Here is a 25,487-nt window from a genome sequence, read left to right as displayed (position 1 = left end):
CCAGCACCACAAACAACAGCAACAACAACTCAACACCATGAAGGCTGAAATGCCCTGGCTCACATCCCAGCTTCCACCATCTTGCCAAGTGTTTACCAGCTGTGTGTTTCCCATGGCTACACACACACACACACACACACACACACACACACACACACACACACACTTTTTTTTTTCAAGTAAAATGTTTATTACAGTCTGTCACAATTTGCATTTTACACTTGATGACACAGAACTTAGTCAATCTAGCTTGGTGTCACCTTAGCTCAGCTGGTGTTCAGTTTTCACACTTGTGAGCCCAGCCAGGCTTCAGTGTGGGGCTGTGCTGTCGCTCGGCACATCAGCAAGCCTTTCTTTCCTCAGAGCAGATATGAGAAGGGGGCAAGTGCCTTGGGACTACACATATCTACATCCTTTCCCCTCTGCTATCCCCTACAGCCTCCCTTTCTTAGTTAGGGATCCCTGCAATGCTTTGACACAGACTGATATGGGCAGCTTACTGGGGTGTGCTTTTGGGAGTGATGTGTAAAAAATGGGGTAGAGAGCACGAGGCAGAGAGAGGTGTATGTCTCTAGGAATGGTGAGTTTTCCTATCCACTGGGGAGAAAAAGAGAAAACATGGTCCTCTGGAGGCTCAAGGCCAAGCGTCTAAGCCCACGCTGTCCATATCCCTCACCTTACTCCACCCTCCCTCAGGATGGGTGGAAGACTTTGCAACCACACCCAAAGAGATGGCTGCTCCATCACTCCTTGTCACCCTGCGCCTTACCTCAGCTGCTTTTTTGACTCACATCTCCACACAGGCATCCTTGAGGCCAAAACTGGAACTAAGGAAGCAGCCAACAATTTGGGAGGAGGCAGTGGGTTTTCTGGAAAGGACTTGGTGTCACAGTTATCTGAAGATTGCTCCTAGCCACTTGGGGGAGATGACTTCAAGTTAATAAGTAGTTTTTGCATGTCATGTCACATTGCAGGGAGATTACATAATCTTTTTATCTAATTCTCATGAGTATCACAATTCTATGCATTAAGATGGTCATCCCTCATTTGACAGTCCTATTGTTTAACAGGTCTGATGCCTAACATCTGGGCACTCAAACCTCAGCTCCTTATCTCCAAAACCTCTACATTTACATGACATATGATCTGTCTTTTATGCAGCCCCATTTGTACTGCAATTTCCTCTCCTAAAATGTAGAGGACAAAACACTGTCTGAAATAAAATAATATCACCAAAAGCCAGGCCACATAGTACCATCAACCATAGTTTTGAAAATCTTAGCATTAGAAAGCCTGGCACTGGACTAGTAGTTTCTATTTTTATCTTCCTGATCTGTTAAAGGTTGAACTGTGAACTTGAAAAGATATGTGGAAACCCAATCCCAAGTGGCCCAGAATGTGACATTGTTTGGAAGTGAGGGCATTTGTGATTGTCACAAAGGTCATAGCAGAGTAGACCCATCAGGAATGGTGTTCTTATAAGAGTAGAGAAAGAGAAGAATGCCATGTGGGCCCACTCAAGATTGAGTAGAGACAGCAGTGATGCTGGTGTGATGCTTGAAAAAGCTCAGGGATGCTCAGGATAACTGGCTGGGCACTGGAAGAGCTCAGAGATGCTGAAGATGACTGGCAGGGCATTGGAAGAGCCCAGGGATGCTCAGGATGACTGGCTGGGCACTGGAAGAGCTCAGAGATGCTGAAGATGACTGGCAGGGCACTGGAAGAACCCAGGGATGCTCAGGATGATTGGCTGAACACTGAAAGAGCCCAGGGGTGCTCAGGATGACTGGCTAGGTACTGGAAGAGGGATTCCCCAGAATTTTCAGGAAGAGCCTGGCTCTCCTGATGCCTGGGTTTTGGTCATCTGGCCTCTATAATTATGAGATGATATTTTGTTGGTGGTGTTTTGAGCCACCCAATTTGATTATAGCAGTCCTAGGAAATGAATTCACTACTTGGGGTATTTTTCTCTTCTTTTCTCTCAGTTTTGATAAGTGAGGAGGCTCATATTCTGAGGCACTAACTAATTTGCCTGAGATTGGGCAGAAACCTCACCATGGAGGGGAGTGGACTGTGAGTCTGATGGACTGTAGATCTTCCACCAGAGTTCTCAGCCTCCCACAATAGATCAGATCACACATGCCTGTCCAGACCCAGCCCCTCATCTGTTCAGAGGAAGCCTCCATCACTAGACTGTAAGGTCCTTTAGCCAGAACCAGGTAAGAGCCAAGGACAGAGTGGTTAGGACTCTCACAAGACTTGTCCACATGCTCTAGATAGCTTTATCCAACACAAGATGCCGATGCTAGTGAGGTGACCAGAGCCTTTTCTGTTCTTGTAGATGTGAGAGCACTGCAGAGGGCTTCATGGAGCAGGGGGCATCCCAGATGTCTCTGAACACACTGGGCAGTGGTCACTGTCGCTTAGTCTATATTCTGTGCTCATGGGAAAATCTGTGTCTGACCAGAAAGCAAGCTTGTTCCCAATCTAGGGAAAGCTACACCAGCAGAAACTTCTAGAATGCAAGTAAGCCACAAACACCATAAGTGGCTATTTCCTTTTTAAGTTCATGGATTTTAGTCCACTTCTAGAAATCTTCCCTAAGGAAATGACCAGAAATTTTATCTGAGATGTTCATATAAACCCATTAAAATATTATTATGAAAAGATTGAGAACAGCCTGGCCTATCAGTTAAGTTACAGTACTCCCATAGAGGAAACATGCCTTACTGACTGGATTCATCATGGTTTTATTGATTTGAATATAATACTTGGCATAGTAAAAGTGTTCATTCAAAAGAAAATGCTCCCGCAGTGATAAAACAAGTTATTTAACAACTGATAATTTAAATCCATATCATATATGTACACTGTATTTGCCTTACTCTTCCCCTCCTCTCTCCAATCCCTTTGGTATCATCACCCCCTTCTCCTTCTCAAACATATGGCTTCCTTTTAAAAAATTATGGTTGTGTTTTCTATATATGCATATATATGTACATATGTATGAGTAAATATAAAAAAGAAAGAAAATGCAATGGGGGAATGTGAATGTTATATTAAGGGGAAAACAGAGCTACAAAATCCCACTGCAGGCCAGTGGGAGCAGATACCCATGCTCAAGTGATGCTAGCCATACCGAGCATCCTATTTCTGAATAACCCACCAGGCACTCCAGTTCTCAAATAGCAGCCAATGCCCCAGCTTGCACTCAGTTCCTAAACACCATCCAAACACAGGGAGGTACTGAGACATCCTGGCAGCAGCCACTAAGGTGTGGAAGGAATGCCTGACAGGAGCTGAATAATTAAAGAGTAGCCAGAATAAGAAGGATGCTGCAGAAGTAGAGAGAAGACCAGGGGTCGGGGGAGAGAAGGAGAGAGAGAAGGGGGAAAAGGAGAGAGTCAAGAGTCAATAAAAGGCTATAAGTAGCCAGAGAAAAGAAACTACCAGCTGTGGTCACCAGATGAGTTCCAGAGAATAAAGGATCAAGGGAGTTTATATCAAGGTTCCAGAAAACTGTTAAGGTTAGGCAACATGTGGCGCGGTCTGGGTCCCTGCAAGGAGACCTTGAGAAGCCATTGTGTGAAGCTGTGAAGGTGAAGCCTAAGTTACAGTGGAGATCCAGGGAAGCTGGAGATGTGAGGATGACAGAAGCTCCAGGCATGGAGTAGACGTGGTCCAGGCAGCTGTGTGTGCAGCAGGTGGCCAAGATGGAGGGTGTGGCTCCCAGGCTGTTGCAGCTATAGCTGTCAGTTATGGAACCCCGAAGTTAGGTGTGTGTCCTGCTCACAGGGGCTTCAGCCTTGCTGGGCTCCTCTCTCCTTGAAACCTCACCTATTTCTTCCTTTAAGAAGGGGCTGTTCCTTCCAGGCCATTGTTTATTGGAAGTGTGTAGCTTAGTTATTACTGACTGTAGAAGAGCTCATAGGTAGAGATTGCCCTGTGTCTGAAAAGACTGAATGTATTTTGTATTATGAGAGGAAAATGAGACTTTTTTTTAATTTTAATTTTTATTTTTATTTTTTTTGCCGTAGCTGGGGACCCAACCCAGGGCCTTGTGCCTGCTAGGCAAGCACTCTACCACTGAGCTAAATCCCCAACCCCAAAAATGAGACTTTATAGGTCAAAGATGGAGTTTTAGGATTTAAGATGATGTGTTTGAGCATCAGGTTGATGAAGGGTAGAGTTGCAATGGTTGATTTTGATTGTCAACTTGGCTCAATTAGAATTACCATGGAAACCCACCTCTGGGTTTAGAAGAATGTCTAGAAGAATTTCCAGAAAGGTTAATGGAGGACTGAAGACTCACCCTAGGAGTGGGTGGTACCATGCTGTGGGCTGGGGTCCTAGACTGAGTAACAAGGAGAAAGGGTGAGTGCTAGCATTCATCTCTCTGCCTCTGGACTAGTGTGGCCGCCTGCCTCACGCTCCCACTTCCACGCCCTGCCCACCATGACAGGTTATATTATTTCTTAAACCACAACTCAATATGAACCCATCCTTCCTGATGTTGCATTTGTCACAGTGATGTGGCAAGCACCTGGCATAGTGACGTTCTCCATTTTCTCTGCTCTCTTTAGAGTTACTTTAATAACTAGAGAAGAGGGCTGGAGAGATGGTTCAGTGGTTAAGAGCACTGACTACTCTTCCAGAAGTCCTGAGTTCAATTCCCAGCAACCACATGGTGGCTAACAACCATCTGTAATGAGATCTGGTGCCATCTTCTAGCCTGTAGGCATACATGCAGTCAGGACACTGTATATCTAATAAATAAATAAATAGTAAAAAAAAAAAAATGTGGAGAAAAGCATGGCTGAGGAGCCATCTCTGCCCTGCCAGACATCCACAGACACTCCTTACCCTCCTGATCCATGTCTATCATCAATACCTGTCTTCAGACTCTTCCAGTCTCTATGCCTGGCTCATCATGAGACCTCCTGCAGATCTCCCTCTAGGGCTCCGTGTAGTTGTAGACTAAGCAAGCATCAGTGTGCTGCATTCAGAAGTCAAATAGTGGTCACAGGGAATGGACAGCTTTCTGCTCCCCAGAAGCAATTCATAGTCTGGAACTAGTTCCAAGGGAGGCCTGTCCGCTCAGAGTACCTGCTGGCACCTGCACCCCCATGCCTTGCAACCCTTCCCAGCCTTTTGGAGAGAAGAACAAGGGGAGACTACAGTCCATTCTCGGTTCTACACTGGAGATGCCCCTTCCTGAGTGTGTTACCACCAGCCACATCTCAGAGATTAGCACAATTGCAGTTTTGGTAGAAGTGGGGGACTGTGGACAGATGCATGGCATTTCTGCAGTGGAGTTCCAGGACAGGAAACCCCACAAGGGCAGACAAAATGAAATATCTGAACCTGGCATGTTGGCCCATCATCCAGTGATGTCTGCTTTGCCAGTTGGTATGTGGCTACAAGATGTTTAAAAAACCAAGGACAATGCCAACATTGCCACAAAGACAGTCCAACATCAGCCCCCATTCTCTCTTCTCTCACGGAAGAACAAAGTCAGTTAAATAACTCTCTGTTGTGAGCTGATTGTGATGTAACACATCCATGTGTGTCTGCAGGTTTCTCTTCAGAACATGGCACACTCTGCAGGGACCAACAGGACATTACCTCCATCCCAGACCCTGTTCAACTCCTCTCTACTCTTGTCTTTCTGGGTTCATTCAGTCAAACAAGATCACATCTAATTTGAAAGTATCAGAAAGATGAAGGGAATTGAACCACGAGGTTTAAATTGAGGCTCTACCACTAATTAGTGAGGTCTCTCTCAGCTTCTCTTGCTGTACAATGGAGATGAAAAGTACCTACAGTGCAAGGTGGCTTTGATGATAACTGGGGACACCAGGTTTAAACTGTGTTGGCCCAGAGCAGCCCCTCTGGTGAGTATGCCTTATGCAATGTCAGCATCCACTTTTGGGGCTCCAACTAGAAGTTTGGTTTGGTTACCTTCTCTCATAATCAATGCCTATCATTCGTCTCCTCTCCTTCTAGCTTCCCAGAACACAGAAGTCTAATTTCATTTCTTAGACTTTATAATAATTCTGGGAGTATAGAGAGGGTTTTTTTTTTTGAGCTGGTTAATTAAAATAGATTTATTTAATAGTGATTGGGATGATTAAAATCTGGCAGGGAGATAATGATTACTTAATCCAAAGATTCTCCTATAAAAATGTTTAAAATCTTTGATTCTACTGTACTTGGGTATATCTTAAAATAGAAACATCGATACACTCAGAGCTGCCACAGCAGGCCTTGTCATCAGGAGACTCTCTCTTTTTTGGGCAATCAGCAGCACATTATCCTTGCCACCAAAGTAGACTCAAGAAGGAGAAAATACAAAGATGGTTCCTTTGTGCTTAGGTCGCCATATATTAGCCCATCAAAAAGCAGGACTGTCCTAGACCAATGGACTGTCCAATTCAATGGATCAGGACTATTCCAGACGGTGGCTCTGAGCAAGGAATACAACAGACAGTTTCCATTTCCCCGTCCACAGATGAGAAAGCCAAGGCCCAAAGAGGGGCAGGGCCTTTCCCACATTCCAGGGTGTGCAGCCACTCAGCTCTCTGAAGGTCCAGCCTGGGTGTTGCATTATGTACCATCTCGGGCTACTCTTCTTTATCTGCTTTTATTCCCTTCAAGCGCTCTTCACTCTAAAGCTTATTTCCTACAACAAAAAAATCAAGGCCAATCACTCCCAAGAGAGTAGCCTTAAATATTGTTTGGGGCCCCAAACTTTCATGGTAGCCTCAGAGCCCAGTCTTCGAGAAAGGGACGTTCTTTGAAAGCAGGGATGACATACCCCCACACATCAAACAATCCCATTGGAATGTAGCCTGTAGCCAGCCTGTGATGGAAATGGGTGCTCTGGGCCACTTTGGCCTAGCAACAGTCATGTTCTGGGCCTGGTGCTGGGGAACTCAGACAGTACACCTGAAATGGAGAAAGGCCTACATTAGCCTGCAAATCTTTCTCCAGACTCAGGCATTTCACACAGAGGAGGCATACTGCTTGCCTGTTGGCCTCTCTTCTCCAAGCTAATCCTCATCTGTGGAGCTTCTCTGTGGTGCTGCAGAGCCAGAACACACATAGTCCCTGTGCGTTCTCGGGGACATGTTCATGGGAGGACACACCAATCTGTCTCCCCTTCCTCCTGCAGCCTCAGCTCTTGCAGCACCTCCCCACAGCCTTCCTTACAGCCCTCCAAAGATCCTTCCCTGTCCTGCTTCCGGAATCTTCTATATGTGTGCTCTTTCATAATGGAGGCTATTTTCACCTGGTCTCCACTCCGTTAAACCTTATGAACTCTGGTTTGTTCAACTCTTTCTGGAAGCTCTGCTTACTATGGCCTCTCCTGGGAATTCAGTAACCACCTCTGGCTCCCGGGACTCTCTGTCGTTACCTGTTGTGGCATTTACCACACACTAGAGAGAGTGTTCATTTCTGGGTGTCAATCTCTAAGCAAGAGGGGTGGAAGTGGGTTAACCTTCTTCCTCCCCCAGGGCGGTGCTGCCTGAACTGATGGACAGGGAAGGATGGTAACATGGGACAATGAGCTTGGTGCAAAAACTACACAGGGGTCAACTTGTTATGTCTGTACAGGCCTAAGACGAGAGGTGCACAAGGTATGCCACAGAGCAGTCATCCATGAGCTGGTGCACATAGTGTGGCATCTAAACATGACAGGACTTAGGAAAGACAGTGAGTGAATGGATGCACAGTACTATTTCTATGACTACTGAGAGTCTGCTGAGTAGCAAGTGCCATGCTAAGTGTTTGATATGTATTACCCAATCCTCAGAAAACTCCTAAGAGGTTATAGGTATTTTGAGTCCTCTATTAAAGAGCGTGTTCTGCCTTAAAGGCACTTGTCAAGCCTGGAGACCCGGAAGTTTAACAACTGGAAACCATATGGTGAAAGAAGGAAAAAAACAACTCTTGCAAGTTGTATTTGACCTCCATAGACATCCATAGCAGGTGCATACGTCACACATAGATCGATCGATTGGTAGATGTGTATATATGATAGATATATGTATAGATGATAGATGTGTGTGTGTGTATATATGATAGAGAGATGATAGATGACAGATAGATAGATAGATAGATAGATAGATAGATGTAAAAAAAAAAAAGAAAAGGTGACATGCATGACCTGAGAAAGTTGGATAAGGCTTTGGATCACAGAACAGTGGACCTGGACCCCAATGATCTGAGTCTGGCTGTCCTGAAGCATTGTTCTGTTTCTGTTGTATTCAGTGTCGCAGCTTAGGCAGCCTCTACTGCCACCCTTTTAGGGACAGATCAAATGCATTCCTGAACATTGGGGCCTTCTCTCAGCCCCAGTGTCCTCCAGAAACCAAGTCACACATGCAACAAGAATCCGCTGAGATCCAAGCATGGAAGTGTGTTCAGGGAGGAGAATGAAGAGGCGGTGGGATGGGGGAGGTCTCGGCCTGGTCCTGTCTCTAGTCTGTGCTGCTCGGATGTGCTATGATCTTTATCCCACTCAGCATCCTGAGTGTTAGTCTATTATCAAAATAAGGGGCTTTTGGCTTGTAAGTAGCAATTTTTCTTATCTCAGTCTGTATGTAATTTTAAGACAAAATGCGGGAGAAAAAAACCCTCCACAAACTACACATCGAGGAATGGTTGCCAGATGCACTCATTAGAGACAGATTATTCCAGACACCAAAGAAAGCGCAGCAACGTTTGGAGTGCTGGAGTCAGACAGACTGTGCCTGCCTCCTAGCTCTCAGCCATAGCAGCTGTGGTTCCACTGTGAATCTCAGCCTTGTCTGCTCTGAGGCAGGGGGACCCGCCCGGGCGGTTTGCCAGCACGTGGTCAGGGACTGGCAGCACAGTGTCACCTAAACGCTTGTGGGTCCTATGTAGACTGACTGTTTCCGTTTGAGTACAAAGCATCCCCACCAGCTCATGTGTGGCATGCTTAGTCTCTAGCTGGAGCACTGTGTTGGGAGGCTGTGGAAACCTTAGGAAATGGGGTTTGGCTCTAGGAGAAGTAGGTCCCTGGGATTACACTTGCTGCCTCTGCCTCTGTATCTCTCCTTCTCCTCCTTCCTTCTCCTTTCCCTTCTCTTCCTTCTCCTCCTTATTCTTCTTCCTTCTCCTCTTCCTTCTCTCTCTCTGTCTCTCCCTCTCCCTCCCCAAACTCTTTCCTCCCTCCTCCTCCCGTTCCCCATCTGCCAAGATGGAGACTCTTCTGCCCTTTACTGTCCTTTCCCTACCTGATGCCCAGGCCTGTGAGGCCGAGGAAGCAGGACTGACCTCCCCAAAGCCATGAGGAAAAACAAACTGCCCTTCCTTATGCATTTCTGTCAGACTTTTGTCCACACAGTGAGAAAGTAACTAATACACTACAGGAGCGCTGGGGCCAGTCAGCCTCTGTGCTCTGACAGGCTTTGTGGGTATTTCTGAGAACCCTGAATTAGCACAGTGGCTTTTAAACCATTGTCAACACCTCCCAGAGTAAGAGTTAAAAAAATCAAGAGCTAGGGGCTGGAGAGAGGGCTCAGGAGTTAACAGGGCTCAGTGCTCTTAGAGAGAGAGCTGAACTTGGTTCTCAGCACCCACAGTGGGTGGCACACAACCATCTGCAGCTCCAGAGGATCCACTGCCCTCCTCTGGCCTACACAGGCATCATGTGCATGCATTCTCCTCATACATATAGTTTTTAAAATTAGGGTTTTTTGTTTGTTTGTTTGTTTGTTTGTTTGTTTTTGTCAAATTTTTACTCAAACACGCCCCTATGCTTAGACTCACGTCAGACCCATTTCTGCCTCTTGCTTCTCAGGATGCTTTTGAATATTTACTCTTTGATTGCATCCCACACCATTGTGACTTGTATTTTTTAGATGCTGGATTCAACCCATCTGTGGTGGTTTGAATTTAACCCCCACCCCCATCCTGGTCCCCAGATATTGGTATTGTTTGGAGACGTTTAGGAGGTATGGCCTGCTGAGGAGGTATGTCACTGGGTGTGGGCTTTGAGAGTTTAAAGATGTCTATCATTTCTAGTTCACTCTCTCTGCTTTGTGCTGTGGTTAAAGATGACAGCCCCAGCCTGCTGCTCCAGGCGCCATGCCTCCTGTCTTGCCGCCTCCACTTTCATATCACGGACTCTAGCCCTCTAGAAGTGTGAGCCCAAATAAACTCTCTTCTATGAGTTACCTTGGTCATAGGGTCACCATGGTCACAGTATTTTATCACAGCAAGAGAAAATAACAAATACACCATCCAAATGATTGCATGACCCCTTTGTGGGTCATCATCACTGATGTGAAAACTCATGAATCTAAATGAGCTGGCTGACCAGGCCAGTGTTTGTAAAACACCTAAGGTATTTCAGAGAGCCGATTACTTTATTATTCCAATTTCACTTTGCTCCCTCTATGACTTGGGGAAAGCTAGTTAACTTCTATGAAAGGTTTTCTTAGGTAAAGGCTGCCACTGTTATCACTGTTATTATCAACATTCTGCAGCTGATAGAAGCTTATTGCTGTAAGTGAAATGTGTGCCCAAGTCTCACACCTCCCTTTGCTGGGTGCTGTTGCACTAACTTCTGTGCATCTTTAATAATCTTCTAAGAAAACAGCCACACACTGGAAAGCCCTCCTGGAGGTGTGCTAACAATGGCTGATGTCAGAGCTGAGGGGTTTGTGGCCCTAGGAGGGACTCTCTAAGGGATACTGAGCTCTGATGGGTAAATTTCAAGGTTCCTGTGGAATTTACTCAGCACCACAGTTACCAACACACAACTTTCCACAAAGGCGACCAGATGGCCGCAGAGGAAGGTACTGGTTACAAATTACAGTCATGGCATCTGAACTCTGCCACGGTGCTAATCATCCCCTCCTGATGAGTCAGACCTGAGCTGAATGCCAAGGACCCCAGATTCTGGATCCTGTCATTAGTGTGCTGTAATTGTCCACACTCTCTGCCACTTGGGGAGAAATAAGGAGAAGGCAGGAACCCACTTGCTAGGCAAGGCAGCCTCTCTGAGGGCCAGACAAGGTATTCATTTATGTGGTAAGTTCCCATTGGATTCCCTCCACACCAAGGACATTGTCTAGAATGACCCTTTTAAAAAATTGTGTGTGGGATGGTTATGCATATGCTACTATGTGAACATGGAAGTCAGAGGACAACCTTCAGGAGTATGCTCTCTCATTACCCACCTGGGTCCCAGGAACCAAACTCAGGTCTTTAGGCTTTGCAGCGAGTGAGTGTACCTGATGAAATCTTGCTGGCCCCCAAGAGCATTTTTAAATGATGATTTCTAGCAACTACTTTTCAGGGGAGGACACACACTATATACCACGTGCTGAGTAGGTAAAGTGGAATTGTAAATGAAATTCTTCAGATGAGAAAAGTGTCTCAGAGAGTTTAACTGACTTGCCCCATCACAGAGATGCTCAAAACTTGACCCCATGTTCCTGCAAAGTCAGTAAGAACTGGTCCCTCAGACCCTAGTCCCAGGAAGAGGAAGGAAAGAGAAAAGTATACCTCTTAAGTATTAGCTATGCAAAATGCCATGCAATGGGGCTCCCTAGCCACACTTGTGTGCAGATGGATTTACATTTTCATCCTATTTTCCAAGTGGAAAAACCTCAGGTCAAGAACGCTTGGGTTTAGAGTTGTAGCTCAGTCAGTAGAGTGCCTGCCAAGTATGCACAGAGCCCTGGGTCTGATTCCACAGCACCACACCAAAACCTGGTGTGATAGCACACACCTGTAACCCCAGCACTTGGAAGTTAGGACAGGACTATCAGGAGTTCAAGGTCATCCTTAGCTATATAGTTCAGGCGTAACCTGAGTTACATGAGACCATGTCTAAAAGTCTGATTTTGCCCAGAGTCATATAATCTAAAACCAGGATTTTAGCCCACAGCTCTTTGAACTCCAGGGCTTCTTGCTCCCAGCCACAGCTGCTTTGCTGTCTTGCCTACACCAGGCAAGAAATCTTGGAATGGATTTTCCTTGTTCTCTATTTCCAATCACACTCCATTGTTAATGTAATACTAATTTTCCTAATAAAATTCAGTCTATGGTACTTTCTTGCTCAAAAATATTCTATGGCTCCCAAGTATTGAGAGGCATTGAGAGACTGAAGCTCAGACTCTTAGCTTGGCTTCTAAGCAGCCTTTCCAGTGACCACACCCAATACTCAGTGTGGCCCCTCCCACAGCCTCCTGGCTCAAAGTCTATCTATATCCCACCAAAGCATCCATTACAAGACAGTGGTCTATTAAGCCACTTCCTGCCTTGAACATCCTAGACAGCTCTGTGGAGATAAGGCCATGTATCATACTGGCCACATTGTACCCTATGATAATAGAGTTGACTGTTTGCATTCAGTCAATATTGGGGTAAGTTTACCTCAAGCTTGGTTAAGTAGACCAACCATCACAACTCTGGCCATGGTAACTGGTTCAGGTATGAGCAAGTGAACTGTGCCAAGCCAATTCTGGGGCTCTGGCTCGGATAAAAGAGTTCTCTGCTCCACAGGAATGGGAAACATAAGCTATAGGGCTGTTGGCAGCTTCTGTGGCATCATAGGGTAGATGGCATCTGAGCATTATGCCACAGGCAAACAGACAAGTTCTTAAGGACATGGCCCATCATCCTAGGGCAGCACAGTTGATAGGAAGGGAGATGTATCCCTAAACATTCCATGTTAAAAGTCAATACTTTACACTTCAGTCAGTTTGTTTGGGCTTCTTCCCAAGCCTTCGACTAGAAGTCTCTTTAGTCCTGGAAGCTATAGCCATGGTCACTCTTACTTATTATTCAACATGATATTTGGACTCTTGAGGGTCCCTGATGGCCTGAGCAATAAGGACTCTCCTTTCTTTCTCCACTTGTCTTACACAGTCACACAGCTGGTGGTCAGTAGATCAAGTATGGTCCCCTTGCCATGACCACCTCAGGATTAGAGCTGAGCTCACTGCTGCCCACCCCCACAACTATTGGTGAAATTATTAAGGCCACTCCACATAATTAAAAGGGAGGTTTATTTTGTGGGGTAACTTACAAATGAAGGGGTAGGTTGCAGAGTCTGGCAAAGGTATAGCGCAGTCCGGCGGTGTTCTCTGGAGAACTCTGCTCAGTCTACCTCCAGCATCCAGGGTCCCAGAACCAAGAGAGAGACCTCCTCTTGATCTTTGGTATTCCGCTTCCTCTTCCGCCCTGCCTTGTGGGCGTGACCATTACTGAAGCCTCAGTGGGGGTTGGAACTTCCAGGCCAAAGCTGGGATGGCTATCCACTACACACAACCTCTTGTAGGAAGGGGATGGTCTAGAAAGCACAGGGGCACCTCTGGTCAGCCAGGCTTCACACTAGTTCTTGGGTGCAGAGATGGTTGTCATGAGCCTGTGGTCAGGTACTCCAGGCTCAAATCCTGACCCTACCTTCCACTGCTGTGGGACTGCACAGGCTGGCCTCTCAGTGCCTTGGGCTCCTGACCTATAAAATGGAGGTCATTGTAAAGTCATCGAAAGGCTTTATTACGTAACTTAAAGATAAGACTCAGATCTTTACTACAGGCAGTCTGTGTGGTCTGAATCTACGCTCTTACAACTGTTATCTGCAGGATCCATGGAGCCATGCATTCTCCTGAGTGAGCGCCAAGGGTTTTGTTCATGATCCCCACCTAATGCTTTCCGACATGAGGGGCATGGATCCTGGGGACAGTGTCAGCTGGCTGGTCCCCAGCTCGTGTGCCGCCTACACTGTGTCACTGGGTGTTCATCTCCCTTCAGAACAGAGTGTGAGCCACTCTGGTTGTCAGCTCTGGGCACTTGTCCAAAGGCCACTGCAGGTCCCTCTGCTGAGGGAGCTGCCGCCTCCCAGATGCTTTTGTCTGGCTGGGCTCGGGGACCCGTGTGAGTAGAATGCCTAGCACACAGGCGCTGGCACATGGCATAGCCTGCTGCTGCTCTGGCATAGGGAAGAGGGGCTGGTGGGGGCTGAGAGGCCAGAGAAGATCCAGGCAGTGGCCAGCAGGCCTGGAAGGGAGGACACATTATCTCCCATGACTTTAAGTGCATCTACAAAGCGTGAATGCCCCACAGCCTTCCCCTGACCCCACTCTCTTCAAGTCTTCGTGATTCTTTCTTGGGGTTGTTATAGTTTAGATTGGAAGTATTCCCCCACCCCCACCAAGGCTGGTGTATTAAAAGTTTGGTTGCCAGATGGTGGCCCAATTTGAGAGGTCTAAGGAACTGTAGGGGGTGGGATCTCGCGGAAGGGAGTGGGTCACTGGAGGAGGGTTCTTAGGGACACGTTGGCCTTTTCCTTTTGCTTTCTCTCTGCTTCCTGGCCACCCACGTGTGAGAAGTGCCCTGCTCCACCACACTCTCCTGCCTTGATGGACTGAGACCTCTGACACTATGACCCCAAATGTATCCGCCCCTCAAGCTGTTTCTGCGAAAATATTTGGCCACAGAGATCATGAAACTGAATAATTTAAGGGTAAATGCCAGTCTACAGCTAATCTGTGAAATTCCTTCTGACACACAGCTCTGTCCTTCCCTAACCAGGACAGTCCTATCTCACAACTGACAACAGACTCTGCTTCTCTTCATGTGTCTGTTGTACCCCAGGCCAGCATCTCCTGCAGCAGGGGGTGGGAGCTGGGAGGACAAGAGTGAAGAGGGATGACTTCCTATCCTGCCTATAAAAAGTACAAAGCAACTGGTCCCGTTCCCAACTTAAAGGGTGCTCACAGCTTTGTATCTGAATTAGCGGTAAGCTAGAACTCCTTATTATGGCCAATCAGGGCCAAAGCAGGATGTGCGGTGCCTCTCCTGGGTCACTTTCTCCAGCTCTTCTGGCCTTCCCTCTTTTACCCTCACCAGGCTGGATTCTGCTTCCCAGCACCTGTACTTGCTGTTCCTTCTACTTGATACACTGTCCCCAGGCCTTTAGAGGCCCTGCACAGTGTGAGTTTCCTGAGAGGCTAGCAGGAAGATGCTGTCACACAGGCATTTCTGTCTTTCCCTCTATTGGCTTCTGAGCAGTGCTTACCATCACCCTACACAGCAATGCCACTCTCTTCTTGCCTCAGCTTTGCTCATGGTTCTTGTTGTCCTCGGTGACGAGAGCAGAAAACAGTGTGTCTCATTTCCTGTCTAACCCTAGAGCTTTGGACAGGTGGTACATAATGGAAACCCAACAGACGGATATTTTTAGAATAAATGAAAGTGCTAATAAGTCAGCTGACATATCCCCTGCCTTAAGGACACACTGGAAGAGCCAAGTCCCTTAGGGGAGGGGAAGGGAAGAGGCTGCTACTTGCTGGGTCTATGGGATGGCTTGGCTAAGGGACTTCAGGACCTTTTTTCTGTCTCCCTGGTCCTGGTAAGATAAAGTATAGCCTAAGAAGAGATAGTTAAGCCAGCCTTGGAAATGGAGCCAATGGAAGAGCATGGAGTGGGGCAAAGGCACGGAGCTCTGGAGACAGACAGACCCAGGCTCCAGTCAGTGACACTTCCACCTGGGAAGTTGGATGTGCTGTTTGTTTGCTCCCAAGCCTTGGTGATCCCATCCATCAGGCTGCTTTGCTGCTGTTCCACACAAGGGCTATTCTGTGCAAACAGTCATTAGCCTAGTCTTAGAGCACTCAGGGAGAAAGGAAATGTGTGTAGACCTAGCATGTGGCCTGGTGCACAGGTGTTCTTTAGATGCCTGCCACATCTTACGCTGGCACAAGGGAGGGCCCGGTCCAGCTCAGGTACCCTTCAGTGCATGCTTTTTAACTTTCTTGCCAGCTGCAACATCCAAGCCTTTTGATGTTTTCTCTCAGAGCTGGATCCTCACCTGATTGGGAGGAGAAGATAAAAGCGAGGTAGCTGCACACAGGGCACCATGCTGTGAGGGTCACAGCCCCCACCACCACCACCACCACCACCACCAGGTGCAGATGAGCAGACACAGCCAGCATCCTTCTCTCCCCTTCTGCATGGCTGGCCCCACCATGAATATGCACACTCAGGCCTCAGCCAGCCTGGAAGGAAGGCTCTGCCTTTCATAGGTCAAATGCCATGGCAACTGAGCAGGCCCGACTCTCCTGGCCTTCTGATATAATGGGCTCTGGTGCGATACACAAAGGGGCTGTCTCCTGATGCAGATGTTACCCTGGAGTCCTACTGATAGTTTTTCTTAAATAGCACAAAGAGAACAGGACACCAAAAGAGGAGCAATCTGAGTCCTGGAGAGACTAGGTTAGGACTCCAGCTTCGACGTCCGAGACAACTTTCTTACTCTTGTGTTGGTCCATCCTCTGTAAGATAACAGTGGTAACAATGCCCACTCACACAGGTGCTATGACCGAGCTCCGCTGTCCATTAACTAAGCATGCTCACTGAGGCCCATGTGCTGGGCATTGCACCTGGTGCCTGTTCTTGCCTGGGAGAAGTTAGAGAAGGGCCAGAGAGACTTAGCAATCATTATGCACAATTCATTTCATATTTGAGTATAGCGTGCATCATATTGCTAAATTATCAGGTGCTATTTTATACTGATAAAGTAGAGTCTGTGGGTGAAGAATGCTTCCCTTGCCTCCAAAACTCCCTGTCCTGGGACAAACTGGTGCCCTCACTAAAAAGGAAAAACAAACCCCTTACCCCACCCCACCCCCCGCAATAGCTCAGTATTGAAAAACATCATGGAACATCCCCTAGAGCAGCAGGAAGGTAAATGATTTTTGACTGATGTTATTGTTGTTTATTCCACAACACAAAATGCCTCTAGTGGGGACAGGAGGCCTGAAGCTCATCCATGGGGAGTGCCTCTGCCTGGAACTCTGTCAGTCCGGAACTCCAGCCGATGCCTCAGCTTCCCAGTGGTTTCTGCTGGGTGTTGTAAGGACCAGTTTGATGACGCATCTGATATCTCTCTTTGCGTTATCTGATCTTGTACTTGAAAGCCTCATCCAAGGCAACACTCTGCTCTGCTCGGGACTCTTGAGCAAGAACTCTGGCTGGCTGCCCTCCAACAAGCTTCCCCGTTCATTCCCCCATTTTCTTTTAGTTGGCTCTCTCTACTGGGCTACTCCAACGATCTCTGCAGGAGGTTTTGTACCCCTGATTTGATGATGCTTTGATGTCTGTCCTAGTTTGTTTTCTATGGCTGTGAAAAACATCAAGTCCAAAAGCAATCTGGGGAGGAACCCTCCTAAGGATCTCAACTCTCCTAAGGCTGTGACCCTTTAATACAGCTCATCATGTTGTGGTGACCCAGAACCATAACATTATTTCATTGATACTTCATAACTGTAATTTTGCTACTGTTACAAATCATAATGTAAATATTTGTGTTTTCCAATGGTTTTAGGCAATCCCTGTGGAAGGGTCACTCGAGACCCCACAAAGGGGTTGTGACCCACTGGTTGAGAACCACTGATACAACAGGTTACAGTCCATCATCAAGGAACACCAAGGCAGGAACTCAAGAAGAGAACTTGGGGCAGCACCTCTACTAAATAGTGCTGCTTGCTGCCTCAAGTCTTTCTTATCCAGCCCAGCCCCTCCTGCAGGGGTGGCTACCTTCCACAGTGGGCTGGACTCTCCTATATCAATTGGCAATCAAGAAAATACCCCACAGACATGCCCACAAGCAGTATGGTGGAGCTAATTCCTCAATTAAGGTTCCCTCCTCTTAGGTGTGTCAAAGTTGACAAAGAAGATTAGTCATCTCAGTGTCTCTCTACCACGTCTCTCTATTGGTGACTCATTATTCATGGTTTTACTTGTGCTTACTATCTTCTTAATAAACTCACCCACTGAAAGTATGGAGATCACAGACCATTCTTGGGACTGTACAGAACGCTGATAGTTGCTATGAATGAAATCCAGAGGGTGCTGAGAGAGCCCCAAATGCCCTGAAATGTGGTCTTTCTGCCTATCAGTATTGACCCAGACTGGAGGTGCAATTCAGTGGAAAAGTGCTTGCCTCACATGTACCAGAGTCTGAATGGGATTGTAGAGGAAAAGTTAAGACAAAAATAAATGTTTGCTAAAGATGAAATACAAACAACCAATAAACAAACATGTGAAAAGCTGTTCTGCTTCCCCTGTCATCAGAGAAACCCTAACCCAGACCACAGAGACTGGCGGATTTCATCTTCCCTGTCAGAACGCAGTCATTGGCAGACCCACAGCAAGCACTGGTCGAGGTGTGTGCAAAAGGGAGCCTCAGACATCGCTGGCAGGAGTGTGAATCCCTCCAGCTACCGTGGGAATGAGTATGACCCAGCCACACCACTCCTGGGTACACACCCAAAGGGTGCAGGTCAGTGTGTCACAGAGATGTTCGCACATCAACATTTGCTGCAGCACTAGGCACAGCACACACTGTAAGGAACCAACTTCGATGGCCATCAACAGGGGACAAGATGAGAAAACTGGGGGCACATATGTACAATGTGGTACATACATACCAGGGAATATATTCATCTCTAAAAAATGAAGTTACATTGTTTGCATAAAAATGGAAGCAACTGAAGATCATCTTATTAAGCAAATTAAGCCAGGCTTGGGAAGACAGAGACCATGTTTTCTCTTGTTAGTGCTTCTATATTGTATAGTTACAAAAAATCATTTATATGTATATAGAATGAAAGTGTTGAGGGGAACAGTTGAGACAGGTAGGCGAAAAGGGAGTACATGGTGGCGGGGGTATGCTCACAATACAAGGTACACCCATTTAAAAATACTTTAAATTTACTGCACATCTACAAATGCTACTGAGGGTCAAGGGAGCTAGGGAGGTGGCAATATAGTTCCGGCCAGCCTCTTCCCTTCCATGGTGCACTATCTCCATGCCAGGTAGTAGCAATAAGTATTTTTAAAGGAGAAACCAGATCGTACTGTGTAAGTGCTTTCCAATGGCACTGAAATGCCAACTGGGCAGGGCTAAGGAGGTCACTTAGTCAGAATAGTGCCTGGCATACAAGCATGAGGACCTGAGCTTGGGTCCCAGGAAGCATGTAGAAAGCTTGGCATGGGTGCACACGCCTGTAATCTCAGCACTGGGAAGGTAGAGACAGGAGGATCCCTGGGGCTTTCTGGCCAGCCAGCCTCCCAGGTGGTGTGGTGCAGCCTCAGTGAGAGATCGGTCTCAAAAAATAAGGGGGAAAGGAACTGAGGCAGGCACCCAGCACACCCATGCACACACACATGCACTCCAATATGTACTGGTTATGGTTACATTGCTGGCTCTACTTGGCTCTCTGTCTCCTCTCAGGCAAATCAGAGGAAGTGCAGGGTCCTCCAGCCCTGATCCCACAGGGAGGGTCTGACTCAGTAAGCCAAGGGTGGACCTAACCGTGCTCACTTCTCAGCTGTTCTCAGGTTTCAGTGGTGCTGCTGGCCTCACTTTGGAGACTACTTGTTTAGCAACAGCTCTTTCTTTTTGTTCTCTGAAGGTGCTAAGTTTTGTCCTACCTCAGGACCCCTGTACAGGCTACTCTCTGTCGGGATATTCCTCTGTCTGGCTTCTCTTCACATTAACTCCCTTCTCCTAAAGAATGTTACTCTCGGCCCATCTTCCTCTTTTGCTGTTGGTGATGTGTCCCATTAATTCAGGATCACTGCCCGTGGTCTGTGCCCACCGCTGGCCTGACTTGGGATTGGATGTGTAAGTCTGCTATCACCACCAACTCCACATGCTGCTGGTACATGGTGAGCAAAGAGCAGACTCGGAGTGGGAAAGCTACAGAGGAACAGGGTGCCTGACATTAACGGCCCTCCAGTCCAGGGCCCTCAAGCCCAAGGCCCAGAACCAGACAACTAGTTAACATCCACTCCTCAGGTGGTAGCCTGCACACACAGCCAGCCTCCTTCAACAGCAGTTACCAGCTTATGGGTTCAGAGCTCACCTGGGTCCTGCTTCCTCAGGTCCTAGCCTCAGCCAGCATCTGGGTAGCTGTTTGCAGCTGGCTTTGCCCCTCATCCTTTGAGGCCAAGTGGGCTGCTTCCTTTCTGCAGACACCTACTGCTCTAGGTCATTGCGTCACCTCAAGCTGCTGATGCATGACTGCAAGGGCAAACCATTCCTCTGGCTTTGTTCTGCATCCTTCACTAGCATGATGCAGTGTTTAGCCTCTTTGTGCTCTGAATGGCAATGCTTAGGGAGCAAGCAAGATACATTTCCACAGGCTCAACCAGAGTCCAGCACCCCTATTTTTTTTTTCTGCTCCGCATATTCCATGAAAAGAATCTGTGTCCCAGGCAGTAACAAATAATCACATCCGAAATTGCCCAAGAAGACCATTCAGAGGCCTAAGTGGATGAGCAATTAATAACAAAGACGGATGGCAGTGGCCTCGCCCCACATAAAGGAGTTCAATTAAGGCACAATGGTGATGGGAAGTCAACCAATGGCTGCAGATGGGCTCTCTCCTGCCTTTTCTGAATGGCTGGCCTTGGCCTTGAGCAGGGGACACAATAAAAGGCCATTGCTTAAAAGGGTAAAGTGTTTCTTAGTGAAGAGTTCAGATTGGTAACTCAAAGGATTGCTGGAGGAGAGAGATCTACAGGGATCTGAGGATGTACAAAGCCCCAGCCTCTGCTCCAGGCTAGTCAGATGGCTTGAGGAGTCCCTGATGGCTCAAGTGAGGTCTCATGTCACTTGGGGAGTGTCTCACACTGATATGAGGGAGTGACGCAAACACTGCAGGCAGGGAGGACAGGCAGGCAATTCAGCCTGGGTCCTCTTTGTAGGTCTGGGAGGAAGCATCTATGAGAGCCCAGGGGGAGGAGGGCAGGGCTCCTGTCTGGGCTCTCCTGGAGTACAAGGCTTTCTGGATTAAGAGACAGTGCCCAGCAAGCTTTGGTGGGGTCAGCATGCCTGATTTTTAGTTCAGACAAGGCCTAAGGTTTTCCATAGATAACACACATTTCAGACTGATGTAGGCTTTTCCTTGGGGTGTCCAAGTTCTCAGGTTTGACTTCCACATTCCAAAAAACATTAGCATGAATGGGGGCCCTGGCAATATTTGTATAGATACAATTGCAAGATCAGTTCCCTTGAGTTCATTTAAAATCTCAGTACACACCAGAACTTTGCCAGGGGTCTACCCATAGCCCTTGAGGTTTTCCTGCTTTCTCATGCCTCCAGTCCCAAAGGCTGTCTTGTGCCTCAGCCATGCATCCCTTCTCCAACATCTTACTTTGGCTTTCTTTATCAGCAGGCAGCCTCCATGCTTTTATTTTGAATACCTGTGATTGCCACTCATATAAGCCTGAGGGATATAGGAGGGTAAGGATCCACCTGGTGGCTGCTCTCCAAATCCAGACTGGCATTAATAAAATAAGCATGGACAATATGATGTAGCAGTTACAAGCCATCTCTGGGCTCAGGGTTCAAATTTGGCTATGCACAGGGCATGGTGGTGCTCCCTGGTAATCTCAGTACTTGGGAGGTTGAGGCCAGCCTGGGCTACAGAGTAGGCCCTTGTTCCTTGTGTTTTCCAGGACAGAGGGAAACAAAAAGATCGGGTGGGAATAAGGGGCAGCCGGAGCTGGGTCTCTGTGCTGTGAGCTTCTGGCATGCTTTGAGCTTGCAGGGCTGAGCTAACCTGGGGAGAGCAGAAGCTCTCTTTTCACAGGATGGCGACCGGAGAAAACCTTACTAAGTGACAATGGCTGTTTGTGTCTGAAGCCTACAAGGGGTTTAATCTGAACTCCAAACCTCTGCCCCACTGAGCATGCCTGTTACAGCCACCACTGCCTGAGATGAGGTGTGGTTCCCTGAGTGCTTGAGAAAGGAGAATCCATGCCACTTGAGGAGAACTGTCTGTGGCCACTCCCCTGCCGGCAACCACATAGAGGAAGCCAAGCCAGTGCTTGATTTAGCTGTGAGGGATGGAGCTGCATAGGATATGCAGGGAAATCTTGTTAACTCAAAACTCGGGAGACTAGACATTAATTCCAAAGTCAAAACAAGATCGGGAATGGGCTGGTTTCAAATGTTTTTTATTAACATGGCATTTTGTCAGCTGGGAAATAGCAAAGGTTCTGAATTATGCACTGTTTGAGGAAGCCATTAGTGGATTAGGAGACTCCCCCCATCTCCCCATTTATGCTACAGGACATAACAAATGACTTCAGGGCTTAACACTCCTGATTTGCCTGAGCCACTCTGTCTGGAGAAGGATGGATGGAGTCAGTTTCTTGCTACCAAATGGTTTCCTTCAGCTATAACTTTGGGGGTCTTGTCTTAGATGCTGAGCAAGGCAATGAGAGGGGAAATGGGTAGGTGCCAGCTGTGTGGGGTGCTGCTGGCTGTATGTTACTGTGTCATTAAGGACTCCAGCTGACCTTCTGAATGGAAAAATCAGTTCCTGGGTGACACTGTGAGAACTCAGAAGAGACTTTGCAAAAGCCTCATGGCCTGTTGCTGCTGGCCCCATGACTCAACCAACCAGTCCTGCAGTCTTCCCAGCTCCTTGCCGCGGCCATTTCCGTCACCCCAGAATACCTCTTTTCTCCCCCAACACACTGCAGCTGTGTTGGTTTTCACGAGGTACCAGTGGGTGACTGGAAATGATTCCATTTTCAGGTCCACATCTCCTCCTTTCATGCCAGAGGCTCTCTGATGCCCTTTGCTATGCTTTCTAGGTAATTCTATCATTGAGCAAAGCACAGCTCTTCAAACTGCAGGGCAGAGGTCTGTAGAAGGAAGGAGGGTACAGTTTTCAGTCTTCAGTCCTGTCGCAGCCATGGTCATGTTCTGGGCCAGGCACTGGGGACACAGAACGCACATGTCCAGCCCTTGCCTCAGAAGTGTGCAGAGCCGTCCAGTAGGCAGATGTGGAATGAGCCTGTGATAGTAGAGATTTACAGTAGCACCTACTCACCCATTGTGTGTGTCCTCTCCTACACACACACCTTTCTTTCCTGGTTCTTCCTTATCCATAAGTCAGCACTGGGAAGTGGCTATCCATGCTGGGAAGGGGAGACAGTTTCAGTGGAAGATGTTTCCCTGAGCTCACCAGCCTTCCCTGAGTGGCATCCTGCACATAGCCATTACTTCATGGCTCCCACCTTTCAAACCAGTTCTCTGTAGACCCCAGAAATGTCCCTCAGAAGATGTCTCTAGAGCCTTCCACTCTATTCACACCCTTGGATAGGCCATATGTCTTTCCTCAACCCAGAGCCCAGCTGGGACCAGCTCCCCAAACTGGGGACAAATTCTCCAATGACTTATTAGGTCCAGGGCTGGAAGACAGAGGCAGGAAAACCCAAAGTAATCACTCAATTTCAGGCCTGCTCAGAGCTAAGTGAATTTAATAATCCATAGATCATGTTATACAAATCGCATTTCACAGTTTTACACACTCACCCCACACTGTGCACAGTCCTGGGTGGCTTATTTTACAAATAAATAGGCAGACTCTAAACAGCTCTATTTCCTCAGCAATCACTCTTGGAGAGCAGAGTCACTCTGGCTCCCTTCTCTCCCTCCTTTGTAGACCATGAGTTTACTGCCAAAGAGGCTTTACTTATAAAACTATTTTTTATGTGAACAAAGGAAAAATGATGTCATTTATTGAGTGCTGGTTATATGGCAGGCCGGGGCAACATGTTCTATATACATTATGCATCTGGCACTGACAGTATAAAGTAAAGGGCATTAGGCCATTTTACAGATGGAGAATCTAAGGATCAGTGGGACTTCGGGCTTAGTCAAGATCATGGAACTGATACCCATAGCTAAGACTCCATAAAACAAAATGCCAATTAAATAAAAGTGCCTCCACAAGGAGATCCATGTGCCAGCGCCTTTGCACAAAGTGGGTTTGGGCTGGAGGATGAGCCTGCAGTGTGTCCTGGCACTAGGACTCCTAAGGTAACCTATCTCTGTGTACCACCTCTGAGAGTACTGCGTACATCCTAATGCATGCAATGGGGGGGCTTGAGTCACACCCAGTTATATCAAGTATCTTTAACCACTCAGCTACTGGTGAATCTGGGTACCAGGGTATTTGGCCGGCTTAAAGAAGGGGAGGCAGGGTAGTTTGGATAGCTATGTTCTGAATGATTTGTGGTAATATATTCTGTCCCCCAATATATTGTGTACCCTAATTACACTTATCTGGGTTCAGAGAACAGAACAGCCACTAGATTAGACATAGAGGCCAGACAGTGGTGGCACACACTCTTAATCCTAGCATTCTGGAGGCAGAGATTCATCTGGATCTCTGTGAATTCGATGCCACACTGGGAACAGAACCAGACATGGTGGCACACCCCTTTAATCCCAGGACTTGAGATCTCATGTCTTTGCTTGGGAAAGACACACACCTTTAATCCCAGGAAGTGATGGCAGGAAGCATGAACTAGAGGCTTTTTAAGCTTTCTGGCTTTTGAGCAGTTCAGCTGAGATCCATTTGGGTGAGGACTCAGAGGCTTCCAGCCTGATGAAACAAGACCAGCTGAGAAGTTGTCAAGGTGAAGTTGTCTGTGGCTTGCTTGTTCTGCCTCTCTGATCTCTCAGAATTCACCCTAATATCTGGCTCTGGGTTTTTCAATTAATAAGACCTTTTAAGATGTGTCTTACAATGACTCATCTGAGCTAGGGTAGGGGTGGGGTCCCTGCACCTAATCTCTCATGTCTCATTGCAATAGCCCAACAGAAATCCAAGGAACATCAAGGACAATGAAAACGGAAGATGTTCTTACAATCAACCATACTCCTACTTGGTCCAGAAAGAGCCCTTCCTGCCCTTGTCTGATAGCAAGGGAATGAGATGATTGGATGTCTGCCGGTGAGGTAAGCTCCCACTCTAAGTCAGGGTTGCCTAATGTCTACCCTTGCTATTTCCCAGGGGGAAACCCTGGTGCCTTAAGAGTGGGACTTCAGTGTTTGCCCTTTCTTCCTCCACACCCTGGATAAGGAATTACTATCTCCACCTGACACACTGGGCATCTGAGGCTAAGTGCTTTTGTTTTGGTGTGCTTCAGGAAGTTGGGGAGCTGGGACTGAGACCCACTCTATTAGACTCCAAAGCTTAGAGTCGGAACTCCCATCTCACGCATCCATTCACAGCCATGAGAAAGGAGTGAGAAACACGGAGCAAATTAGGATGGAAGGCTTGTGCTTTTCATAGGCCTCCTCAGTGGGGGCAGCCTTTGGTATCCTAATGGCATAGTGTGTGGAATCCAGCCCTTTTGGATTCAGAGGAATCTAGGACTCCATCAGACCAGCCTGCATCAGTCCCACTACCTGCCTCGGGGGCTGGGCACCATGCTCTGCTCACTCATCATGCCCCCTCCTTGGAAAGAAGTCGGCTCATAGGTACTTGGAGGGCTCCCCTAGTCCTTAGGAGGCCAAGATGATAAGGGCTCTACCTTCATCAGGCCCAGGCTATTGGGACATCTGTTTAGTCAGGTCACCATACAGATCTCATCCAGAGACAATATGGACAAAAGGACACTGAGTCTTA

This window comes from Onychomys torridus, chromosome 1 (assembly GCF_903995425.1).
Source record: "Onychomys torridus chromosome 1, mOncTor1.1, whole genome shotgun sequence".
NCBI lineage: Eukaryota > Metazoa > Chordata > Mammalia > Rodentia > Cricetidae > Onychomys > Onychomys torridus.
Note: the sequence above shows the minus strand (reverse complement) of the source record.